General features: G+C 44.3%; 1 protein-coding gene across 2 annotated transcripts in view; it reads left to right on the top strand.

The window, feature by feature from the left end:
* FRY (FRY microtubule binding protein) overlaps positions 1-24,317 on the top strand; it is a 367,656-nt gene that overhangs the window by 2,784 nt on the left and 340,555 nt on the right. The gene's annotated exons all lie outside the window — the stretch shown is intronic.

The following is a 24,317-nucleotide window of genomic DNA, read 5'->3' as shown; positions in this document are numbered from 1 at the left end:
AAAGGAGAAGGTATAGGACAATTTACATTTAGGTATAAATGAGATATTTACATTTCTTCCATTGAATCCCCTAACAACTAGAACCCTGACGCCCACTGTTCAGGATATAATCACCACCTGTTGGCACCTATAATTGCCGATCTTTCATCGCTGGCAGCTGGGAGATATTTGAACAGATATAGCACTATCTGGGGCTGTCAACTGAAAACTGATTTGACAAGCCATAGTTATCTTCTGCCTTTGCATTGATGCCAAATATGTTAACTGTGTGCTGCTCGTCAGATGGCTCGGCCCGGCTGATGACAAAATACAGATGAATGCGGCAATGAACTATATATCATGTGGTTGTGCCCTAGATCGTTCGGTGTGACCAATGTATTTTAACATTGGTCATCCCGACAGCCACGATCCGGGTCTTCCTATTGGTTACCCAACCTTAGTGCTAAACACCAGATGGTGTTTCTGGCTAAGAACTGTACTAAAACAAGTTATTCTTATCTTTCAATGCTTGTTGGAAATTATTTCAAAGCCTGGATATCCTTATATGCACATAGGCAGATAATACTTTAGACCAGGGATGGGGAACCTTTGGCCCTTCAGCTGTTGTTGAACTGTGCATCCCAGCATCCCATAGTTGCCTACCCTCCTGCATTCTGCAGGAGACTCCCTGAAATAGCAGTAATCTCCTTCTCTCTCTCATTAGTCTACCAATGTCCCTCATTTACCCTAGCCCACATTATGTAGCCGTCACATTTTTGGGGAAAAATGGAATGAGAGATAGATACATTTACATGCTTCGGGTTGGCGTGGATAGTGGGGGTGCGCTGGCTCTGACAGGGACGCTGGCTATGCTAAGCGGCCGTGCGTACACCATGCTATTTCTGACTGACTATGCTAAGTACACTGGCCACTGACTGTCTATGCTAGCTACGCTGGCCGCGGGAACACTACGCTGATTCGGACAGGGACGCTTCGCTGACGACGTAAGTGCCACCGTGAAACTACACAAGTACCGTTCAAAATGAGCAAGTAAGAAGAATCAGTGTGTTCTCAATGATTGGTTAGGAACTTTTTGTAATTTTACCCCATGTACCTTTCACCTCATGTTTGAAGTGTGTTCAATATCGTGTCTTAATACTTCATCTTTTCTTATAAAACGTGTGCATTGGAATTGTGGGGGCCAGATGTGGGTGGCTGGGCAATGTGCAGAAAGTGTGGTGGGTGTACAGCCAGTATCGTTCTTTGTTTCTGCTGTTTGCAAGATCAATATTTAAAACATTTATTGTTATGAGAACAAAGTTGCGCGGAAGGCAGTTCAGGGCTCATCCATCGGAATCCCAGCACCTCAACATTTGATCATTCGCCCATACTGTACCTTCATTGTACCCAGATTAACTTTATGAGCTCCTATAGATTGCAAACCATACAGATGGAGCCGGCCTTAACTATGCAGGGGCTGGCGATTCTATCGTCAGCCCCCGCCAGCAGCCGGCTCCGGCCAGGGGCGCACGGACCATGTCCCGGGTCCCCGCCACCTCCCCTGGTGCCCCTTGCTGCCCTGCCGTACCCCCTAACCCTGCCCGTCTCCCTGAAGTGGAGACGGGCAGGGACCTGCAACGCCACCGTTGAGAGACTGGGACGCGCGTGCGTGTGAGACGCACGCGCTTCCCAGTCTCTATCGCCGGCGCTCGCCAGAGGAGGGGATCTGGCGGGCGCCAAGCAAAGAAGAGGCACGCTCCATCTGTATATGTAATAAAGGATGTTATTGGAATCCGAGCGGTCAGGATCCTGATGCCCAGAATCCCAATAACTGACTCCTGATACTTATGGTGCATACACACAGTGAGATTTCCCGTGAACTACCCAGAGCCCAGAACCACAGATTTTGACTACATTTCTGTTCAATTATGACTATGGACAATTTTGACTATTCTAGAACACTAGATTGCATACCATACAGTAACTACTGACTGGCCTGCCCAGTCTATTTTTACTTGTGATACCACCCTTGCAGGACGGGGCATCAGCATAGTGTATAGACACCGTCGGATACATTTACTAAGATGGGAGTTCTATTGATGATATGGTGTTGCCCATAGCAACCAATTAGATTTTTTTTATTTATCTTCTAGCAGATAATAGATATAATCTGGTTGCTAAGGGAAACATCATATTCTCAATATAACTCCTATATTGTTAAATACCTCTGTGCGATATGTACTAACTTTTCTTCCTATTTTGACCATATAGTCAAAATCTCAAGTACATAATGTACCACATGTATGCCTCTTTAGCTTGCATACAGATAATGGTGAGCATTTTCACCTTGACTCCTCCAATAGCCTAACCCTAATTGTCCCCTCCCGCATCCTAACCTTAACCGTCCCCTTTAACATCCTAACCCTAACCGTCCCCTCCCGCATCCTAACCCTAACTGTCCCCTCCCGCATCCTAACCCTAACCGTCCTTTACTTCATCCTAACACTAAATGTCCCCTCCTGCATCCTTACCCTAACTGTCCCCTACCACATCCTAACCATCCCCTACTTCATCCTAACCCTAACCGTCCCCTCCCACATCCTAACCCTAACGGTCCCCTCCCGCATCCTAAACCTAACCATCCCCTCCCGCATCCTTACCGTCCCCTCCCGCATCCCAACCGTCCCCTCCCGCATCCTAACCCTAACCCTCCCCTCCCGCATCCTAACCGTCCCCTCCCGTATCCTAACCGTCCCCTCCCGCATCCTAACCCTAACCGTCCCCTCCCGCATCCTAACCATCCCCTCCCGCATCCTAACCCTAACTGTCCCCTCCTGCATCCTAACCCTAACCGTCCTCTACTTCATCCTAACCCTAATTGTCCCCTCCCGCATCCTAACCCTAACTGTCCCTTACTGCATCCTAACCCTAACCATCCCCTACTTCATCCTAACTCTAACGGTCCCTTCCCGCATCCTAACTCTAACCGTTCCCTACTTCATCCTAACCATTTGACATTTTGGGGTCGATCTAGGAATTGTCAACCTGCTATATCACAGCTACCGTGACTCGCTTCTTAGTAAACTTTCCTCACCATTACCTTATCTTACCATTTTGATCACTGGCGGTTTTGGGCCAGATGCATCAAGCTTCAAAAAGTGATAAAATGGAGAGTGATAAACAGCAAGCCAATCAGCTCCTACCTGTCATGTTACAGGCTGGGTTTGAAAAATAACAGGTAGAAGCTGATTGGCTGGTTGTTTATCACTTTTGAAGCTTGATACATTTGGCCGTTTATTTATATTGCTTCTTTAAAACTACTGTCTTGGTGAAAGCCACTGGTAATCTGCATCCTTGAAAAACCACCGAATAGTAACTACACCATTACAATTATTGGATGAATTTTAATAGGATGAGAGAATCAGAAAGTGAGAGATATGCTAAGAAATCTCCAGTTTTTTTAAAGCGGCAATCATTTACACTGCAAAATCAAACCGGTTTTGCCATGTAAATGATTGCCGCTGGAGATTGCTTACCATATCTCTCACTTTCTGATTCTCTCATCCTATTCAATTTCACCCCATATGTTTTGTGGTCAGACTGTTGCAGCAGGACTTCCATATGGATAATAGTATGGCACAGTTGGGGAATATGGGCGGAATAGCTAATGTTGGGTCAGTTTCATGATACTGGTGGGGTATAGTGCATGGCCAGCCCCTAATTTATTGAATTAAGGGTCAGATTCAGACCCCCTCATAGCGCGCCAAAGTCGTCCCATTCCCTGATGTTTATGGTTTGCGGATGCCCCTTTATGCGCATGTGAGAATCCTGGGAGAAAACGGCTTTGGCGAGTTTCACACTAGCCGAGCTGGTTGCTCCCGAGGGAGCGGGCAGGGGCGGGACAGGAACAGGGAAACGCTCAGTGAAACCGCTGGGTGTTCCCCTGGGAACACAGGAGGCCCGATGCCTGCTCGGAGCAGGCGGCTGACGTCAGCGCCACCCCCCTTTACGGCCAACTCCATGTGAAATAGAAGTCAGTTTTTACTGACTTTTATTTCCGAAGGGGAAAGAAAGCATTTGATGGTCGCCGACCAGTGAATGATTTCTCTCCCCTTTGCCGCCGGTGAGGGGATGCATTCTTGTACACATCCCCTCACATGCTAGCGAGAGGATATGGGCTGCACAGACGTACGTAGACCTGTTCGCTAGGCAGTGAGAATACGCAGCCTCAGGGCCGGTGCAAGGCACCGGAGCGCCCCAGGCCAGTCGGGGTGGGGGCACCCCGGTGCCGGGGGGGTACCTGTCCTGCGGCGCTGTGTATTTAAAGCTGGCGGCGGTGGCAGAGAGGGGTCCCTGCAGTCAACGAGCGCTATCCGCCGGGCTATGCGGAAGCGCTTCTGTTGTGAAAACACTGGCCGCACGGCGCACGCTGATTGGCTGAATCTCAGCCAATCAGCGTGCGGACAGTGTTTTCACAACAGAAGCGCTTCCGCATAGCCCGGCGGATAGCGCTCGTTATTTATTGACTGCAGGGACCCCTCGCTGCCTCCGCCGCCAGCTTTAAATACACAGCGCCGCAGGACAGGTACCCCCGCGGCACGGGGGGCAAAATGCCGCCCTCCAGTGGCCGGCGCCCGAGGCAAATGCCTAGATTTGCCTAGTGGTGGCGCCGGCCCTGCGCAGCCTAGTGCCTGAATCACCGCCTAAGTCTTTAAAATGTCTCTTGCAGAACAGAGCACACTCCTCTCCATCAGGAATAACTGAAGGACCTGCTGCCGGCGCTCTTTCAGTTGGTTTTGCATATCAGACAAGATTTCGATTATCTCTGGAGACTGTGGATCAGGATCAATATTTTTTTCTTTTCTGGCAGATTCCTTTTATTTAGTTCCTCAGGTTCTTGGGAATCATGTGTTAAAATAAGAGACACGGAAGAACCTTGGATGACTACTCCGGGTTGTTGTAGGTCTTTATCCCTGATGTGGCTGACACTGTCTCCTATTGATTCTGACAGATTTATTAATGTTGTGCTTCATTTTTTAAAGCAGAACATTATCTTGCTATTAAACGCCAATAAATCTTGCAAAACATCTATTGTGATGTCATAAAAAAATCCGTACTTACTGCCTTTATCTCTACAAGGACTTTTTAATGGCCTGTAGCTCATATACTATAGGGCCAGATGTACTGAATTTGAAAAGTGATAAAATGGAGAATGATAACCAACCAACCAATCAGCTTCTATCTGGCTATGTTTGAAAGATGTCATTTAGGAGCTGATTGGTTGATGGCTTATCACTATCCAATTTATCACTTTTCAAAGCTTAGTACATCTCGCCCATAAACATTACACTTGGGGCCAAATGTAATAGGGTGTGAGAGATTTTGGGAGAGTTTTCCCATGTTTTTTAAAGCAGCAATCAATTACATGGCAAAATCAACCTGGTTTTGCAGTGTAAATGATTGCTGCTTTAAAAAACATGGGAAAACTCTCCCAATATCTCTCACTTTCTGAAACTCTCACTCTATTACATTTGGCCCATGATGTTATTCTCTCTATACTGTGCACTTTGCATATTTATATTCTAGGTGTGGATCATTAGATTGACAAGCGTAAGTCGACAGTCAATAGGTCCACTATCAACATGGTCAAAAGGTCGACACAAGCAAACAGTTGTCGACCTTCTTCCTGTTGACTAATAGTGGTAACGGTCATTAGAGGGATGCGGTCATTTGGTCTAAAGCATGATGGTCGACAGTCATTAGGTCGACATGGGAAAAGGTCGACATGGGAAAATGTTGACATGGGAAAAGTTTGACATGGTTCTAGGGCGAAAGGTCATTAGTTCGACAGGTTGTTAGTTCAACAGGGCATTAGTTCGACAGTGTATAGGTCGACAGTCAAAAAATCGACATGGGTGTTTCACAGTTTTTTGAGCCGACATGTGCCGACAGCCGGTATGTCATGCCCTACCATCCACTAAGGCGTGGTGGGAGAATAAAATAGTGTGCCGAGCATAGCGAGCGCAGTGAGCGATACAAGGGGATGCGGCGCACTTTCAACTGTGTCCATGTTGACATTCAGGTAAAAAAACCTGTGAAAAACCCCATGTCAACCTTTTCACTGTCGACCTAGACATTGTCGAACTATTGACCTGTCGAACTAATGACCTTTCGACCTATAACCATGTCGACCATTTCCCATGTTGTCCTAGACCCATGTCGACCTTTTCCCATGTCGACCTAATGGTGTCGACCTAATGGCTGTCGACATCATGCTGTAGACCAAATGATCCCAACCCTAGTCATTGTCGACTTTACATTCTCATACTGTATTATCCTGATGATGTTACCATTTACCTACATATCGCTCTATAGTGCCATTACCACTTCTTAATTCATTCCTCATTCTACGCAGCCAAGCATGAATGGATTTCCCAGTTGCTTTGTTACAGTTACCTACTTTTAAGTCTCCTGAATAGTGAGGTCTTATGCTGTGTACACACGGTGAGATTTTGTGTTCGATTTTGACTACTATATAATCAAAATCCAATCGAAATGGAATGGACATCGAATGGTTTGATCCCAGTGCGCGCTCCTGTTTAGTGTAAATCGAGGAGTTAAATAGACTGTGCAGGCAAGACTATACAGATCTGTACTGTATAGTCCAATACAAAACCGTTTGATAGATGCCGATTCGAACGGCCTGGACAGACACTGTCGACACAGTGGACATAATGTCAACATAACATGCCCAAGCACTTGATATATTTACATTGAAGCAGCATTCCCAGTTACCTGTTGCAAATTGTACAGCCTGTTGCCTCCCCTTAGTGGAGTTCTGGGAATGGAAAATAATTTAGGGCTACACTTTTTCTGTGGCACTGGGCCCCATGGATGTTTTTCACCCAGCACTTTATCATCACTGTGTAGAAGAGCAGGAGCTGCAGGTACGATCAGCTCCTTATTACAACCCCTTTCAGACATACAATCGGGCAATTACCCTGTGTTTACAGTGCCGGGTATTTTTACCAGAAGCAACCTGACCCCTTTTCACACTGAACAGCAAATTATCGGGTTTAAAATTTCAACCCGGTAATTTGCAGAATAACACAGGTATTTATTCTGTAAGAACCAGGGTCAACCCAGGTTCTAAATCCCAGTTCCTCGACCCGGGTAAATTCCAGGGTCGGTGGTTCGGCATTTACGACCCGGGTTGACTCTTTCACACAGAAAAAAAGATCCCATGTTGCATGGCAGATTACCGGGTAGAACTGCTTCACCCGGTAATTTGGTTTTCTGTGTGAAATGGGCATAAGTCTCTGAGATCATACCCATCACCGCAGCTGGTGCAGTTTTTAACCAAATAGTCAATCTTGTAATTCATAAAAGGAATGTCAGGTTATCAATTATTTATTTTTCAGTGAGCAGACTAAATGTACGATGGTAAGCATTGAAATATAATTCGAAGAGAGTAGAACCTACAAAAAGCTCTGAAATGTAGGTCAGCATCGCTGAGATCAAACAAATGTACAGTACTTCTATTTCCAGGAGCTGGGGTTGTAGGAGCCTTGCGTGGCGATATGGAAGCATGTACTAACTAACCAGTGACTTTTCTGACCTTTTTATATATGTACATATTTAAAAGTACATGTTCATTTTTAAGATAGATCGCAACTTTGGTCCAAACAGTGAGGAAATAGAGAATAAATAGACACCAGGAAAAGTGATTTCACTGATTGAGAAGCAATTTGCGTAACTGACGGTGAAACACAGAGCATTTAAGTAATGCAAGTATTAAAAATGCAAGTATTAAAAATTGAAAAAGATAAATTGAAACAATGTTTTTGACCTTAACTAACATTACCATTTATTATCATTTATACCCCTTTCCCACTGCAGCTCTTAAACGGTAAATTGACGGTTTTTAGCCTTTTGAAACGGGTAGAGCTGCAGTGGAAATGCGCCAGGTTGCTTTACCCGTTTAACAAATACCGGTATTTGTTAAACGGGTAAAAAGCAGTGTTTTTCCCGTTTGGGAGCCGTTTTTTGGCAGTGGGAATAAAGGATAAGAATATGATTGGCTGATGACTGTAGACACCACATCCTGTGGGGAAAGAAAAGTCAATTTTAATATGACAGCCCATGTTAATATGGGTTTAAACGGGTTGCTTTGTGGTTTAAACGGGTACAATGTGAATGTGACAAAAACGGTATTTAACCCCTTCCCGACATATGACGTACATTTACGTCATATGTCGGTTGAGGGGGAATCAAGCCAGCTCACGGAGTGAGCTGGCTTGAAAGAGAGCAGGTAATGGCTGTATATTACAGCCAGGTCCCTGCTCTCACGGCCACGAGCGGCGAGTTCGCCGATCGTGGCCGTTTAACCCTTTAAGCACCGCGGGCAAAGCGACCGCAGTGCTTAAATAGCTGATCGGAGGGGGGGCGCCCCCCTCCGGCGCCGATCGGGGCCCCCCGCAGCGAGATCGGAGGGTGCCGATCGGTTGCCATGGTAGCCAGGGGTCTAATGTAGACCCCTGTGCTGGCCGTGTATGCATACCTATTACATCCTGCCTCAGGCAGGATGTAATAGGAAGTGCATAAAATCACTACGTTCAGCCATAGAGCTCTATGGCTGAACCTAGTACAGGCGATCGCGCCCCCTAGTGGTCAAGTACACTAGGGGGCCTTGTAGTAAAAGTAAAAAAAAAAAAAAGTTTAAAAAAAAAAATAAAAAAAAAAATATTAAAAGTTCAAATCACCCCCCTTTCCCCATTTCACAAATAAAAATAAATAAAAAATAAAAAAAATAAACATATTTGGTATCGCCGCGTTCCTAAAAGTCCGATCTATTAAAATATAACATTAGTTATCCCGCACGGTTAAAGGCGTAAACGGAAAATAATTCCAAACGCCAAAACTACGTTTTTTGGTCGCATCGCGTACCCAAAAAAAAATAACTAAAAGAGATCAGAAAGTCGCCCATATCCCATAATTAAATTAATTAAAAAGTACACTTCAGCCCGCAAAAAATGAGCCCTCACCCAGGTCCGTAGGTGGAAAAATAAAAAAGTTATAAGCCGCAGAACATGGCGACGCAACGCAAATTAGAAAAACCGTAAAAGTTGCGATTTTTTTTTTTAGTGGTAAAACATAACGAAAACTATATAAGTTTGGTATCACCAGAATCGTAACGACCCATAGAATAAAGATAACCCATCATTTTAAACGAACTATGAACTCCAAAAAAAACGTAACCAGCGCAAAATTGTGGAATGGCGTTTTTTTTTTCCCCACATTGAATTATTTCCTGATTCCCCAGAATATTATACGGTATAGTAAATGGTACCATTACAAAGTACAACTTGTCCCGCAAAAAAAAAGCCCTCATGTGTCTATATAGCCGGAAAATTAAAAAAGTTACGCTTATTTGAACGCAAGGAGGAAAAAAAAAAAAAAATTAGCATAAAAGGCAATGTCGGGAAGGGGTTAAACGGCAATTTACCATTTAAGAGCTGCAGTGGGAAAGGGTCATTATGGCTCTTACCTGTTTAAAGACCCGTTTACAAATACCGAGTCATTACCCGTTTAGGCAGTGGGAAAGCAGCATTACTTACTTAGGTTCAGCATTTCCCATTGCGCTTTACAATGGAGAACAAAAAAATAATAAAACAAGAAGAGAAAATAACAATTAGAATTGACCATATACCTCCCGAACAAAATGGACACAATTTTGAACCAATGGTTATTATTGTGCTATTCAAAAGACCATTTTTGGGGGGAGAAAAATGTTCAATTTACATGCAATACCGCGTGGGATCTGGGATAAGTATCCGGACCCATGTGTTGTGCTGTTACAAGGGCTGCTTATCAGGGATTATACTGCACATGTCTGAGGCACCTGAAGCATAATGCTCAATAAATGTTATGTATCGGCATCCCTCCCAACATGACCCATTCCAGGAGGGACACAATGCTCTGTTACTGGACTTACTTGTCAGTGGCAGTCGCTGAGATTGTGGCTGCAGCACAGTCCAAAACACAAATAGGGGAGCCACACCAACTGCCAGTGAGCCCCAGCTGGCAATGTTTGGCAGTGTTTAGGGTGGCAGTTGGGGTGGCTTCCCTATTTGTATTTTGGACTGTGGACTCTGCTGCAGCCCCACTTCAGCAACTGCCACTGGCAAGGAAGTCGCGGAACAGAGCATTGTGTCCCTCTTGGAATGGGTCATGTTGGATTGTATGGTATCAGGTCTAACTGAATATTCACCGCTCATTAATTAACTGTGGTAAATTACAGCAGTCAAATATGTAAGAAGTCCCTGCTCGCAAATTTACAATCTATAGTCCTTTTTATTTACTGGAATAGATTTTATGTCTTGCCTCTTACCTCAAAAGTGCCCCAGCAAAGCCAACTGCTGCCCATGTGTATGTTGCATGCACCACCTTCATTCTTCTCCATAGACATGTATGACAATACCATTAGCATTCTGAAGTACTCAGTTTCAATTTCACTAATGTAAGATTGTGGGGAAGAATGGTGTCCAACTGTCTTTTGGCCACACATTATCAATTACAGGGATTGGGATGCTTTCCACCATATACTGTACCTGATCTTGTGCAATCTGATAATAAATGTTGGAGTAACACTGTAATACATTACTGCCTATCCCTATGGCCCTCCACAAATAGGAAACATTTGCCAGGCAAACAAATCCTGCAAGGCAGAGTGAGAAATCCTTGTTGTAACCTCTCGCTAAAAATATACTTCTAAAGCCCCATACACACAGGGCGATTTCTGTCCAGCCTACATGCTGAGCATTTTAGGCCTAGGGAAATCGCCAAAGAGCTTCCCGGATCTGTGGGTGATCTGCACTAATCAATGCTCTTTTTATGAACATGTAGATTATCTGTCTAGATCTTAACTGCATACATGGAACCCCTCTCGTTCAGTGCCAGCGCTTGCCAGCACCTCCCCTCTGGCGAGCCCCGGCGGAGAGGGACTACATTAAAACTGGAGCCGGCGGCTGTCTCTGTCTCTGGACTTCCTTGCCAGTGGCAGTTACAGATGTGAGCCTGCAGCACAGTCCAATATTCAAAAAGGGGAGCCACACCTAATGCCACCCCAAACATCACTGTCCTGGACTCACTGACAGTTGATGTGACCCCCCTCTTGGAATTTTGGACTGTGCTGGCAGGGAAGTCCAGGAACAGAGCATTTTGTACCTAATGGAATAGGTCATGTTGGAGGGAGTGTGTTTAAATTGATTAGAAAAGTGCCAAAAATCACCCATGTGTATACCCCTTTACACATTTTTAAATCAGCAAAAGAAACATACGATTTAAAATAAGAATCAGCAAAAGAGTAATTTCCATCTGTGATTGCACAAAAAAAACAAATTTAATTAAAATATCTGCTCTGCGGTATTGTAGCATAACTACCTGTATGTGCTTATCCTCGATTGCCCCAAACAGTTATGAAATTGCATTTTTTTTTTAAGAAAAGATGTGACATTACCCATACCTCCCAACATGACCCTGTCCAGGAGGGACACAATGCTCTAGTCCTGCGTTTCCCTCTTATTTAATGATTGCCATCACCTGTGGTGAAACACCTTTATTATCGCTTCACCTGTTCAACACAGGTGCTGGCAATCATAAATGAAGAGGGAAGTCCAGGAACACAGCATTGTGTCCCTCCTGGCATGGGTCATGTTGGGAGGTATGAATTACCTGTAATTTTTCTTCTGCTGGAGTTAGAATCACAAACCACCCCTTCACTAATAAACTGCAGTGCTTCTAAACTGTGGGGCCAAGATTCACAGCAGTAAAACCTCTCGTGGTTCTTAGTTTTTTCCCAGGTGAATCTAATAATGATAATGATCAGACATAGATTTGCAGACTTTGTGGGCTTAAAAATAATAACTTAAATAGTACAGAACGCTGAAACTGCGGAATGATGGCGGCATGGCATACTTTACTTGGCAACTTCATAATTCTCCTTTCTGGGATATCCCAGGGGGAGGTGGGAGAGGAAGGGGCGGGGTGAGCAGTACAACTGCAGAAAGCCACAATGTGGTCACCTTAAAGCGGAGACATAATGATGCCTTTTGCCTCAAAGCCTGCAATAAAGATGCCACATTACTGGCAACAGTAAGATGTATCAGGCAGGGTGCAATTCTCTCCTGTGAGTGCAGGAAACTCCCCAAATTTGGGAGTTGGAAAAAAAATGATATTAACAAAGTATAAAATGATATATATCAATGGACATCCGTGTTCTTCATTAAGTTCAGTGGGTGCATCATTTACTATTGTAAAGAAGGAAACATGACACTTGCCGAGCACATTTAATAGTGTTAGTAAATAGATCCAGAACCAGCTGAGTGATACCTGTTTTATTATGTTTATTTGCCAGGGTATACACATCTGCTACAGTTTAATTGTTTATTCTTACCGGAATTATTTTGCTGCTTTATATGTGTTAAAAATATACATCTACAGTACTGTACATATAATAAATGTATATAATTATACTATGCACCTTAGTCAGTATCCGGCCTTTTGTGCAATAAATTGTCTTGCACTTCACCGATTAACCTAAAGGGAATAAATATAAAAATAGAGATAAATTAGGCCACAACGCAAATGCATATCAGAGTTAGAACCAGAAATGTATCACATGTGGCCTCAGAGCTTTCACCTCTTATGCTGGCCACACATCAGACCAACTTTCCTCCAACTAGTTGGTTGGATGGAATAAAAACCTGGTACTGGATAGGAGCAAATGTAATTTGTAATTAAGTAATTTGTTTCCCAAATCAGAAAATGGACAACAACTGTCACTCAGACAATGTACTCTAGTTGGACCTATTTGAGTTTAACAGTTTCACTGAATGTTTTTGTCCAGTTTGTGAGCAAATTGCTTATTGGCATACAGTACCAGATTTTCAGTCCAACCAACCAACTAGTTGGATGGTTGGAGGAAAGTTGGTCTGATGTGTGGCCAGCATTACCCATAGTTCCCTTTTTATTATCAGATATGTTTGTTATAGTATGCATTGTGTTTAAAATCACTAGTGATATGTTATTATAGAAAATAGTGTATTTTTGTTTGATTAAATATATTGTTTGAACTCATCACTAATTTGAAGGATACCGTTCCGCCCATGCAGAACCTAAAGTGCATCAGGTTGTCTGTTACTGGCTATTTTCCTATTATCAATAGTTTTGGTACTCTTTACTTAGAAGGGCGCCCATCTCGGCCATCTCGGGTATTGAATGCACTAAAAAATCAGGTGCGATGCGACAGACGAGATGCCCGAGATTTCCCATAGGGAACAATGTTAAATGTCTCAATTGACCCGATTTTCCTGTTCAATGCCTCAATTGACCCAATTTTTCCATAGGAAACAATTTTAAATGGGCCACAGAGGCCAAATAGGCACCCTGAAGTGAATAATGGCCACCCGAATTGTTAACGCCACCCCACGATCAACGTCAACCCGAAGCGTGGCGAGCGCAGCGAGCCCGCGAGGGGCGGCGGTACGCGTCCTATGACCTTTTCATACCCCCACTATCCACGTCGGCGTGGAGTTGAGAATAGAAAGTGTGGCGAGCGCAGCGAGCCACCGAGCCCGAAGCGTGGCGAGCGCAGCGAGCCCCGCGAGGGGACGCGGATACCTTCACAGGTATCCGCGTCCCCTCGCGGGCTTCACAGCTGTCCGCGTACACAGCTGTCCTCGCGGGGCTCGCTGCGCTCGCCACGCTTCGGGCTCGGTGGCTCGCTGCGCTCGCCACACTTTCTATTCTCAACTCCACGCCGACGTGGATAGTGGGGGTATGAAAAAGTCGTAGGACGCGTACCGACGCCCCTCGCGGGCTCGCTGCGCTCGCCACGCATCGGGTTGACGTTGATCGTGGGGTGGCGTTAACAATTCGGGTGCCATTATATACTTCAGGGTGCCTATTTGGCCTCTGTGGCCCATTTAACATTGTTTTCTATGGAAAAATCGGGTCAATTGAGGCATTGAACAGAAAAATAGGGTCAATTGAGACATTTAACATTGTTCCCTATGGGAAATCTCGGGCATCTCGTCGGTTGATCGCACCCGATTTTTTAGTGCATTCAATGCCCGAGATGCCCGAGATTTTTTACTAACGATGCCCACGATCAAAATCGTGGGCGCCCTTCTAAGTAAAGAGTACCATAGTTTTTATTGAAGACATTTGTTCCTTTAACCGGGAAAGGGTGAAGAGTACATAAAATAAAAAGGAAAGTTAGAGAGGGGTACAAGGAAACAGGATGGAAAGTTAGTATACATATGACAGTTATACAAATATTCTTCTAGCAAACTTACATACAGTATGGTACAAATAAATAGCTAGGTCGAAAAAAATCACCAAAATCAATAAGGAATGTAAGAAGAAAAAAAAAAAGATAATTTGTCTTTAAATAACTATATAGTGTACATCAAGTATGATATAGTCACCATCTGTAGATATTGCATTTGTATGCCAGCTGAATCATTTAAACAGTGGAATATGGCTTTAAAAGAGTTGGTTAACCCTAAAGTTGCCATCTGGTAAGCAAAACGGATTTTCCGTATGATTTTAGTAAAAGAGGGACGGGGTGTTTCCAGTTCGGAGTAAGTGCGGCTCTTGTAGCAATGAGATTTTAACCTAATACATAGTGACTTATGGAGGGTAAGTCACTTTGGTATACATGTACAGATGTAGTGCTTCTCAGCAAGTGCTGGGAATCACCAGATACACAGTGCTGGCTCACGCTGTGTGGGCAGCTACGGGGGAAGGCGGCGGACAGCTCTGTCAGAACGGGGCACGCAAGCATCTCGTGCGCGCACACCCTCTTCTGGCGGATGGCTATAGAATCGCCAGGTGCAGCTCTGATGAGAGCAGCTCCATCTGTAAGAGAGCTATAGCAGGTGAAACTGGAATAGGAACTCAAAGAATCGTAGATGCCTGATTAAAAATATCGGTACTTGTGTATTGTCTGGGCATCCGATTTTTTCATCTTAGGACATTGTATACCCAAAAATTGGTTGCATCGCATGCGATGCGACGCGATTGGACACGACTTTTAATTGTACAGGCACCCAGATGCCTGATTCCTATGTCAAATCCCCCCCCCCCTGACCCGATTTTTGATTGTACACCCACCCTGATGGGTAATGACTATGTCAAATGCCCCCCCATTGTTAACACCACCCCACGATCAACGCCAACCCGAAGCGTGGCGAACGCAGCGAGCCCGCGAGGGGCGGCGGTACGTGTCCTCCGACCTTTTCATACCCCCCCATCCACGTCGGCGTTTAGTTGACTTTATATAGTGTGGCGAGCGCAGCGAGCCATCTAGCCCGAAGCGTGGCGAGGGGACGCGCATTACTTCACATGTATTCCGTGGCCCCTCGCGGGGGTATGAAAAGGTCCTCGTGGGCTCGCTGCACTCGCCACACTTCAGGTTCACGTTTATCGTGGCGTTGCATTAACAATGGGGGGGGCATTTTACCTAATAATTAACCATCATGGTGGGTATACAATTAAAAATCGGGTCTGGGGGGCCATTTAACATTTTGTACAATGTAAAAATCGGGTCGGTCGCATCGCATGCCATTGTAATGGCATGCGATGCGACCGATTTTTACATTGTACAGGAACGTCTAAAAACCCCGAAAATCAGGTCCCATCGCGTCTCATCGCATGCCTTAAGTAGTGGCGTGCGATGAAAAAATCGGGCGCCCAGATAATACACAAGTACCAAAATATCTTTCCAAAGTTAGAAAACTTTAGGGCATGTCCACAAAATATGGAAGATGTCTCCCACTTCAGTAGAGTTCCACCAACATAGCTTAGATACCATAGGACATATTTTGTGTAGTTTAACAGGACTAAAATAAAGGCCATGTAGTCATTTGAAATGCATTTATAGATTAACCATGAGATAACTGGTATGGTGGGTGTCTACAAGCCTGCCTTGTACCTTGATTCTGATGGTATACAGGTAGTCCTGACTGGTGGTCGGGATAGGCTCCAAGTGGTTAGCAGGTGTTGGTGTCCCAAAGGATATTTTCCAGTTGAAAGGGCAAAGCAATGTTGTGAATCTGATATGGAGACTAACGGTGAAGAGCTGATTTAAGTGGGATGACAAATAAAAAGTCCAGTGTCCAACCAAGGAGTGTGGCCTGACACGATTCGTCGTCCTGGGACAACTTTTTCAAAGGCACACTCAAATGGGAGTGAGTACGTGCGAATACGTGCATGCACAGACCCCAAAACAGTGTAACGAGGTCAAATTCGGCCCCATCCAAGTGTTTCAAATAAATTTCCCATTGTAATTGAGTGGACAATTTAATGTCCCCTTAGTTCCCTAGTTATACCAGAACCTTATAGAGCTTTTAAAATTACCAGAGGAGAATATTGCCAAAACAAGGGGGCAATAATATCGGACAGGAAGAACGTCGCAGATTAGAGATCCAATGTGTAAGACAAATATATGTGAAAAGTTCTTTAGAGGGGATATTGAATTGGGTCTGTAATGAACAGAATTAAGTGATCGTAGTACCATCCACCAAATCAGTCATGGTAGCCATACCATTTGACTTCCAGTTGAGAAGGTTTAAATCTGGGATAATACCGGAGATGGCCTGAAGTGATAGGGCATGAGTAGGCAAAGAGAGGGTCTTCGTAGAGACCATAACTTCATCCCACACCTTAAGTGAATCTGATATGGCTGAGAATCTGAGAATGGTCTATGATAGGTCATCAGCCAAATTAAGTCCAGGGAATACGAGTATACAATTGCTTCTCTAAATCTTCCCAAGGCTTTGTATCAATACGCAGCGACCGCTTACTGATTTGTGCTACTAGGTAGACGAGTTGGTACTTTTGCAAGTCCGGGACTTCTAGGCCAACGGATTTCCTATTTCTAGTCAATTTATTATATGCTATTCAATTAAATTCCATTTATATCTCAATATTACTGAATGCATTTGAGGGATAATTTTCTGGGGAACTAAATATGGTATAGAACGAAAGAGATACATTTGCTTCTGGAGTATCAACATTTTAAAAGTCGCTAACCTTCCCAGCCATGATACTTCTATGCTCCGCCAACGGTTCAGTAAAGATTCTATTGGAGATAAAAGTGGTTATGATTAAATTCCGTAATCTTGGAGAAAGAACTGGGGATATGAAAACCTAGGCATACAATAGAGCCTGACTTCCAATAATGTTTATAGAGTTGTTTAAATAGACAACTTATGGGTATATATATTAAATGGTAAAGCTTTGGATTTAGTCATATTACGTTTATAAAAAGAGGCACCACCATAGTGTGAAATAATATCATGTAAGGAGGGAAGAGAAATTTCTGGATTTGTGATGAATAAAAGAACGTCATCCGCAAATAAACTGAGTTTGTGAGAATATGACTCAGCTAATACCCCTTTCACATCGCACAAAATTACCGGGTCCATGTCTGTTTCTTGCCGGTTCGACTCGGTAATTTGTGCGATGTGAAATGGATTACCAGTTACAGCTAACCGGTAGCAACAGGGCAATTCGAACCGGGTAAGAAGAAGGGTTCTTACCAGCTCGTTACTGTGCAGTGTGAATGGGTTAATCAGGTCGAGCAACCCGTTTCCCGTTCACACTATGGAGGAGGCAGCGCCAGCCCCTGATGACACTCCGACGCGCCCCCACATGACATCGAACAGACCGCACATGCAAGGTTCGCATCAGGACTGAACAATTTCAAAGTCCCAGTGTGACCCTGCATTTGCGATATGAAAACAATATACAGTAATACCATTGTTGCATTTCTGGAGCATCTACTAGTCCTACAGTATTTTGCTCTGTAATATCTCTGTTTATTCCAGACTTGAAATCATGACATGAATATAATGCTATTAATATGCTTGTGGGTGTGTTTTATAGCACAGTGCTCTGGGCCTTGCTCATTACAGCTGCACACACATCTGCTGGCTCTCGTCTGTCATTAAAAAACCATCACATTTATGTCTTGTTTTATCTCCTTAACCTACTTTGTGATGCGGTTTAATGTCATTAATTATTAACAATGCCGTAATAGACACATAATCTAGACAAAATGAACAACACTAAAGCTGTTTCATAGAACATTACATAGGAATATCTGCAAAAATGCTAATATATAATGAGATGGGCCAATGTTACGAGGACTGAAACAGCCTGCACCCCAGCCCTCTTATTATTTGTATATAATACCCCCATCAACATGCACGTGCCAGAAGTGCCTGAAGCTACAGCAGGTGTCAGCCACAGATCATGGGCAGCTACTGGCGGTACCTGTACATGGCTTTGTGTGCCAGTGGACTTCAGCAACTAATCACAGTTACCACAGAAATGGCCACTGAGGGCCAGATGTATCAAAATTCAAAAACAGATACAGTGGAGAGTGATAAACAACCAGCCAATCAGCCCCTACCTGTCATTTTTCAAACCCAGCCTGTAACATGGCAGGTAGGAGCTGAATGGCTGCCTATTTATCACTCTCCACTTTTTGAAGCATGATACATCTGGCCCTTAGTGAATAGTTGCTAGCTAGCTTTAAGCACTTCACCATGACAGGATTCCTGTGCAGTGTTTGACTTCATAGTGGTGGTGCTTAGTAGTTTGCACAAAAGCAGGTGAGTTACAGTTCCCAGGAGTCTCACCCCATAACTGGTTGCCAATGCATTCTGGGACTTGTAGGTCAACTACAGATGCATGAGTAACTCAGCATTCTCCACCAACCTGTCCCATATTGTATACTTGACATAGGGCCAGATGCACTAAGCTTCAAAAGTGATAAAATGGAGAATGATAAACAGCCAGCCAATCAGCTCCTACCTGCTATGTCTCAGACTGTGTTTGAAAAATGTCAAACAGGAGCTGATTGGCTGGCTGTTTATCACTCTCCATTTTATCACTTTTGAACATACTTGCCGACTTTTGAAAATTCCTCTCCGGGAGAAGCCCAGAGAGGAGTTAAGGGGGGGCTGAACGAGGCTTCGTTTTGGGGTTGGGGCGAGGCTGATGTCACTAAGCCCCACCCCCATGACCGGCAGCCTCATTAATTCGTGGGTCCGTAGGTGGGGGGAGGGGCTGAAATGATGCAAAATTATGCGATTTGCATCATTTAGCCCCGCCCCTCCCCGCGGACCCGCAAAATTTGGAAATTTGTACCGCGGGGAAGGAGGGGGGAGTAGGGGCTGTGGCTAGAATGCGGGAGACTTGCCCACTTTCCCAGGGCGCCGGGAGGGGGACCCGATTTGCGGGACCCTCCCGGCCATTAGGTAGGCAAGTATGCTTTTGAAGCTTAGTACATCTGGCCTACAGTTAACTATGTATAGCTGATTCCAGGATTTGTTGCATGTCATAAGATGGTCAACAGACTCTGATATTTTTTCTATCATGATTGCTGTATCATGAGACCACACGTGTCTTGAACCAACCCTAAAGGGTGGTATTAGATCCGGGATTCCAAATGTCAGAATGTACCAACAATTGGAATCCCAGGGCCGTTTTCGTTTCTCTCCACAGAAACTCGACAGTTGGAATTCAATGTTCCGACTATGGAGTGTCGGAAAGTCAGAAGACTTGTTTTAAAGTTGGATCTGTTTTGTCGGAAAATGCCTTCATTGCTGGCTGAAATGGCAGCATTGAATAGGCAAGGGCCGCTATGTCTGCCGGCGGTTATAGCGGTCGGGATTGAATACCCCCTAAATCTGAATGTACTGTATTTTTATTTTACACTTAGACTTCCAGGCATAGTTGTGCTGCGTAAATATATCTACCAATAATAATGTTACTGTAATTACTGCCTTATTGTATCCATCGCATTACAGTGATCCATGACGGCAGGATCCTCTATCTAGGCAACAGTGCACCAAAATTACCATGGGCCGGTATTTAATTAGCTCCGATCATTTTTCTCCCCCCAAAAAACAGGCTCATATTGTGATCTTTGACCGATGGTCACTATCATTCTATTCAATGAAAGCTCTCTTTCGGGAAAATAATATCCCGTGTTCATGCAGTAATTAATAAAATACAATAGAATAAGGATCGTCACATTTCCATAAAGTTATGTAATACCATTCTGTAGTCTTTTAACAGTTTTTCAAATATATTTTGTTGCTTTACTTATATTTCTTTACTAGGGCTACTAAGGGACTGAATGTAGGTTTTCCATGCATTGTAAGGTCACTTGTAGGTGACATGTCAGATACACATAGTGATGTCATGATGATGTCATTGAGTTTCCCTAATAACTCTCATTGTACCAGTTTCACTTTCACTTTGGGAAACACAGAGAGGAGCGTGACTGTGACTGAGTATTAACGTGCCCATCCAAGACGACTATGTCTAGTGCTTAACAAGACCCAGATATTCAGCAATCAGGCAGTCAGGCAGGCATTAAGGGGTCATAACCTAGCACTGTAACTAGAAACTTTGCAGTTATTCATTAGCCACTCAGCTTTTCCTACTGCCATAACACATACCTTATAACACACATAGCATATAACTGTTTATAATTATTAGTAAGGATTAGCAATTTATAAAAAAAAAACGGAAAAACGATGTAAAAAATAAACAACAGCGTTGAAAGCAGCTAGAGCTAGGTTGGTTAATTAGCTTTGGCAATACGCCTACCTACAAGCAAACCCACTGCTTTATGAATCTTTTAACAGAGAGCTAAACAATTTCAAACGTTTTTTCCAATTAGCGAGCTGCTATGCCTTACATTTTATTGTATGTAATATCATTCTGAGTGGGGGGCATTTTTGCTATTACTCAGAAGCAAATAAACAAATGCAGTTTTAAGACCAATAACATAAAAAATATAATTATGTTACTAACATCGCAAAGCCAGGTCGGACATGGGATCTTGATTTCGGGTCCGACCCGCCCTCCGACCTTGGTCTGATCCTTTTCAAATTAAACCCGGGTCACCCATTACACACAGGGCAACCCAGGTATAACCCTTCTTATATCCTGGGTCAAATTGCTGGGTTTCGGCGACCCGGGTTATTGGGTTTTGGGCTTTTACGCACCTAGACCAAAGTACCCAAAAGACATGAAGTAGTTTCTGTTGGCAAGTCAGGTTCATCAGGATACCACTTGGAGTTTTATATTGCTTTAATGCTTTACAATAGCAATAAATATTGATGGCCATCTATCATCAATGTTTCAAAATCATTGATGCTCTATATACCAAATGATGAATACTTCTGCCACCAATGGAGAGAACCAGATACAGTAGGTCCCGGCCATTAAAGGTACAGAACCACCTGATATGGGGTCAGTCCTTTAACTGATTGGCCAGCAGCCCAGCAAATAGTAAAGCAGGGATGACCATCAGTGGGCAAAACCGTCAATGGTTCCTTTGCAGATGGTTTTATATCATTGCTACTATCAATGGTACCACTTATGGTGACCATCGATGTTTAAACTACCGATGGCTATCCTTAATAGCAAATGTAACAGTTGGGAACATGTCCGTAGCGACATTCTGCATTACCGTAGCAACATTCACGCAGCTCCTATTGTTATTACACTGTTTAATGCGCTCCCAACACAATTTCATGAGCCCTTCATTTGCAGTTTTTAAAAAATGTTCATTGTTTTTTGAATATATTTTGATGAAGTCGTATTCATCAAAGGCGGTTACAAAGGTGATAAAGCTGATAAAGTATCTCCTTGTTGCCGCCTGCTATGATAATTTCCACACTCCTTATATTGAAGTATGGGGATGGACATGCATCATTTTCCACCTGTGATAGTGAAACTGTTTGCCAAACTGAGTAAGGGGTGGGAGGGGCAGTGGCTCCAGCTCTTGTGAATGCACCAAACCCCCCCTTGCGAATGGTTGGCTGCCTCAAACCATTCGCAAGCACGATTCACACACAGGGCAGGCTGGGGGATCCACCCACATCTTTCGATGGTCCACTGCCAGAATTGTTGCAGGGTTGGTGACAACGTGCACCTGCCCAGGCCAGGGCAAGCCATGATGCATTCACGTCCCACCTCAAAACGCTGAGACACCACCGGAATATGGTGCACCGTGTAAGGCACTACTCTTCGTACTCGTCATTCATCCTGCCATAATAGCAGGCTCGCCTTCTGCGTGAAGAAATTGCACAGTTAGGGCCACGGTGGGAATCGAACTTATGACCTCAGTGCTGTGAGGCAGCAATGCTAACCATTACACATCCGTGCTGCCCAATCTATGTCACAAGCAGGATGTGGATACTGGAGAGCCACATCCTCTATCGGGGTTACCCTGCTCCTCAGGAGTCTCCTGCATGAGGTTAGGTATCTATGGGCCTGATTCAGATCAGACCGCTGGGCTGCCAATCTTTAGAGCCCAGCGGTCAGGTAAACACCACCACAGGGGGGAAAACCATTGGTAATCACTCACCATCTAATTGTTCACAGTGCTGAGTAAGTCTAGACTTGCTCAGTGGTGCAATTGCCATGTGGAAAAGGAGGACACTGATGACTTCAGCGGCCATCCCTCCCAATGGTCGGGCAACACCTGCCTTTTCCGGGGCACTCCCAATAACCACTTGTGTGCCGCCCACAAACAGTGGCCGGCTGTAAATCGCCTTATTAATCAATCAGGCTGCCCTGTAATTGAGTCTGAATCAAGGTCTATGATCCTGCTTTTAAGTATTAAGGCCCATACACACTGGGCGACTTTGAGCTGAAAGTCGCTCAAAACACCCAGTTTGAGCAGCTTTCAGCTCAAAGCCGCCCAGTGTGTATGCCCCAGTAGTGAGCGATGCTACGCGCTCCCGCATCATCCCCGGGAAAGCCGTTCATCTGCTGGTTATACCAGCAGATGAGCGGCTTTCAGGACGGCTTTGCATAGCTCTGTGCTATGTGCTATGCAAAGCCATCCTCCATCCTCCGTCTGCGCCGGTCAGGGAGTAAATCGCTCAGTGTGTATGCACTGAGCGGCTTTCCCCGAAGCGATGATTGACATCACCGCTGTCCATACACGCTGGGCATAGTCGGCCAGTGTGTATGGACCTTAAGATTCACATTTAAAGCATTAATGACATCTGCTGATCTGCTCCTGGGGGGGTTTCTGGGGTCTGTGCAGGAGTATTAGCACAGTACCTGGTATTTGTGTCTGGCTCCTTCTCAAATCCAATTTTTTTTTTCTTTCCAAAGTTTTTCGTATTATTAATTTCTACAATTGCACCTCTTGTCACCATGCAATATTGTTATAAATACATTCCCGTAAGTGCTGGATGCTTTTTCCATGGAATCCTGGAGAAGACAGAGCAGAGTGACTGTTGGCAGATTGTTTCTCCCTGCCATTATCCCGGACTGAACACTGAGAAGCCTGTAGCGGAGCCCATTGTCTGGCTGGCATTTGCAGCACAGATGGTCCAGATTCGTTTGGTCCCAGCAGGTTTGCTGCTATATCAAATGCGCCCTGCGAATCAGGCTTGACTCATGAGTGGGATTGCTCCAGAATCTATTGCAGTCAATTTATAAAGTAGAAAATATATCAGTCATTTACACACAGGCTTTTCACAAACTGACTTATTAAGTTAATAATATTATATGCCACTGTATGGCTGGTGTGATCTCATCTACTTGGGGGCATAGGTCACTGCAGAAGGCTGCTTTCTAGAACCAGATATTTCATCACATGATATTTTCTATTGTGTGCTAGAAAATCTGCTCAAATTACACAGCGTAGTAGTGCACACAATAATCACTAGGGGGGTTCATTGCAAGGTAGAATATATTAACCCTTTATGATTATTTAAATGGACAGGATAAAAAAAAAATACACAATACAACAGTATCAGATGCAATCAATATAAAATGATTTAAAAATAATGCTCCAATCTAGTGCTGCTCCCAGTATGTTTCTGGATCACTCTTTAGTGATCCAGAAACTAGTATATAATACAGTATACTAGTATATTATCAAAAATGCTTAATAGTTTTATAACTAAAAGAAAGTGCAGTATAAAATATCTCATAAAAAATCAGATGGATGCTGATTAATACAGTATAATGCAGATTACACATATGTCACAATAACGTGTACAGTACTTTATATATACAGATGGGGCCGAGCTCTTCTTTGCTGGCGAATCGCCAGAACGTCACCGCTGGCGATCCGCCAGCAGCCCAGCTCGCCATCATCACGCGCGCCTCAGTTTCCGTCGGCGGGGCAACGGGAACCCTGTCCGTCTCCGCTTCAGGGAGACGGACAGGGTTAGGGGGGGTGCGGGGAGGCGGTGGGGACCCCGGGTGACCGCCGACAAGCCGGC

This window comes from Crinia signifera, chromosome 2 (genome assembly GCF_055691185.1).
Source record: "Crinia signifera chromosome 2, ASM5569118v1, whole genome shotgun sequence".
NCBI classification, from domain to species: domain Eukaryota; kingdom Metazoa; phylum Chordata; class Amphibia; order Anura; family Myobatrachidae; genus Crinia; species Crinia signifera.
The sequence above is the reverse complement of the archived record's forward strand: the minus strand, read 5'-3'. Positions and strand labels throughout refer to the sequence as shown.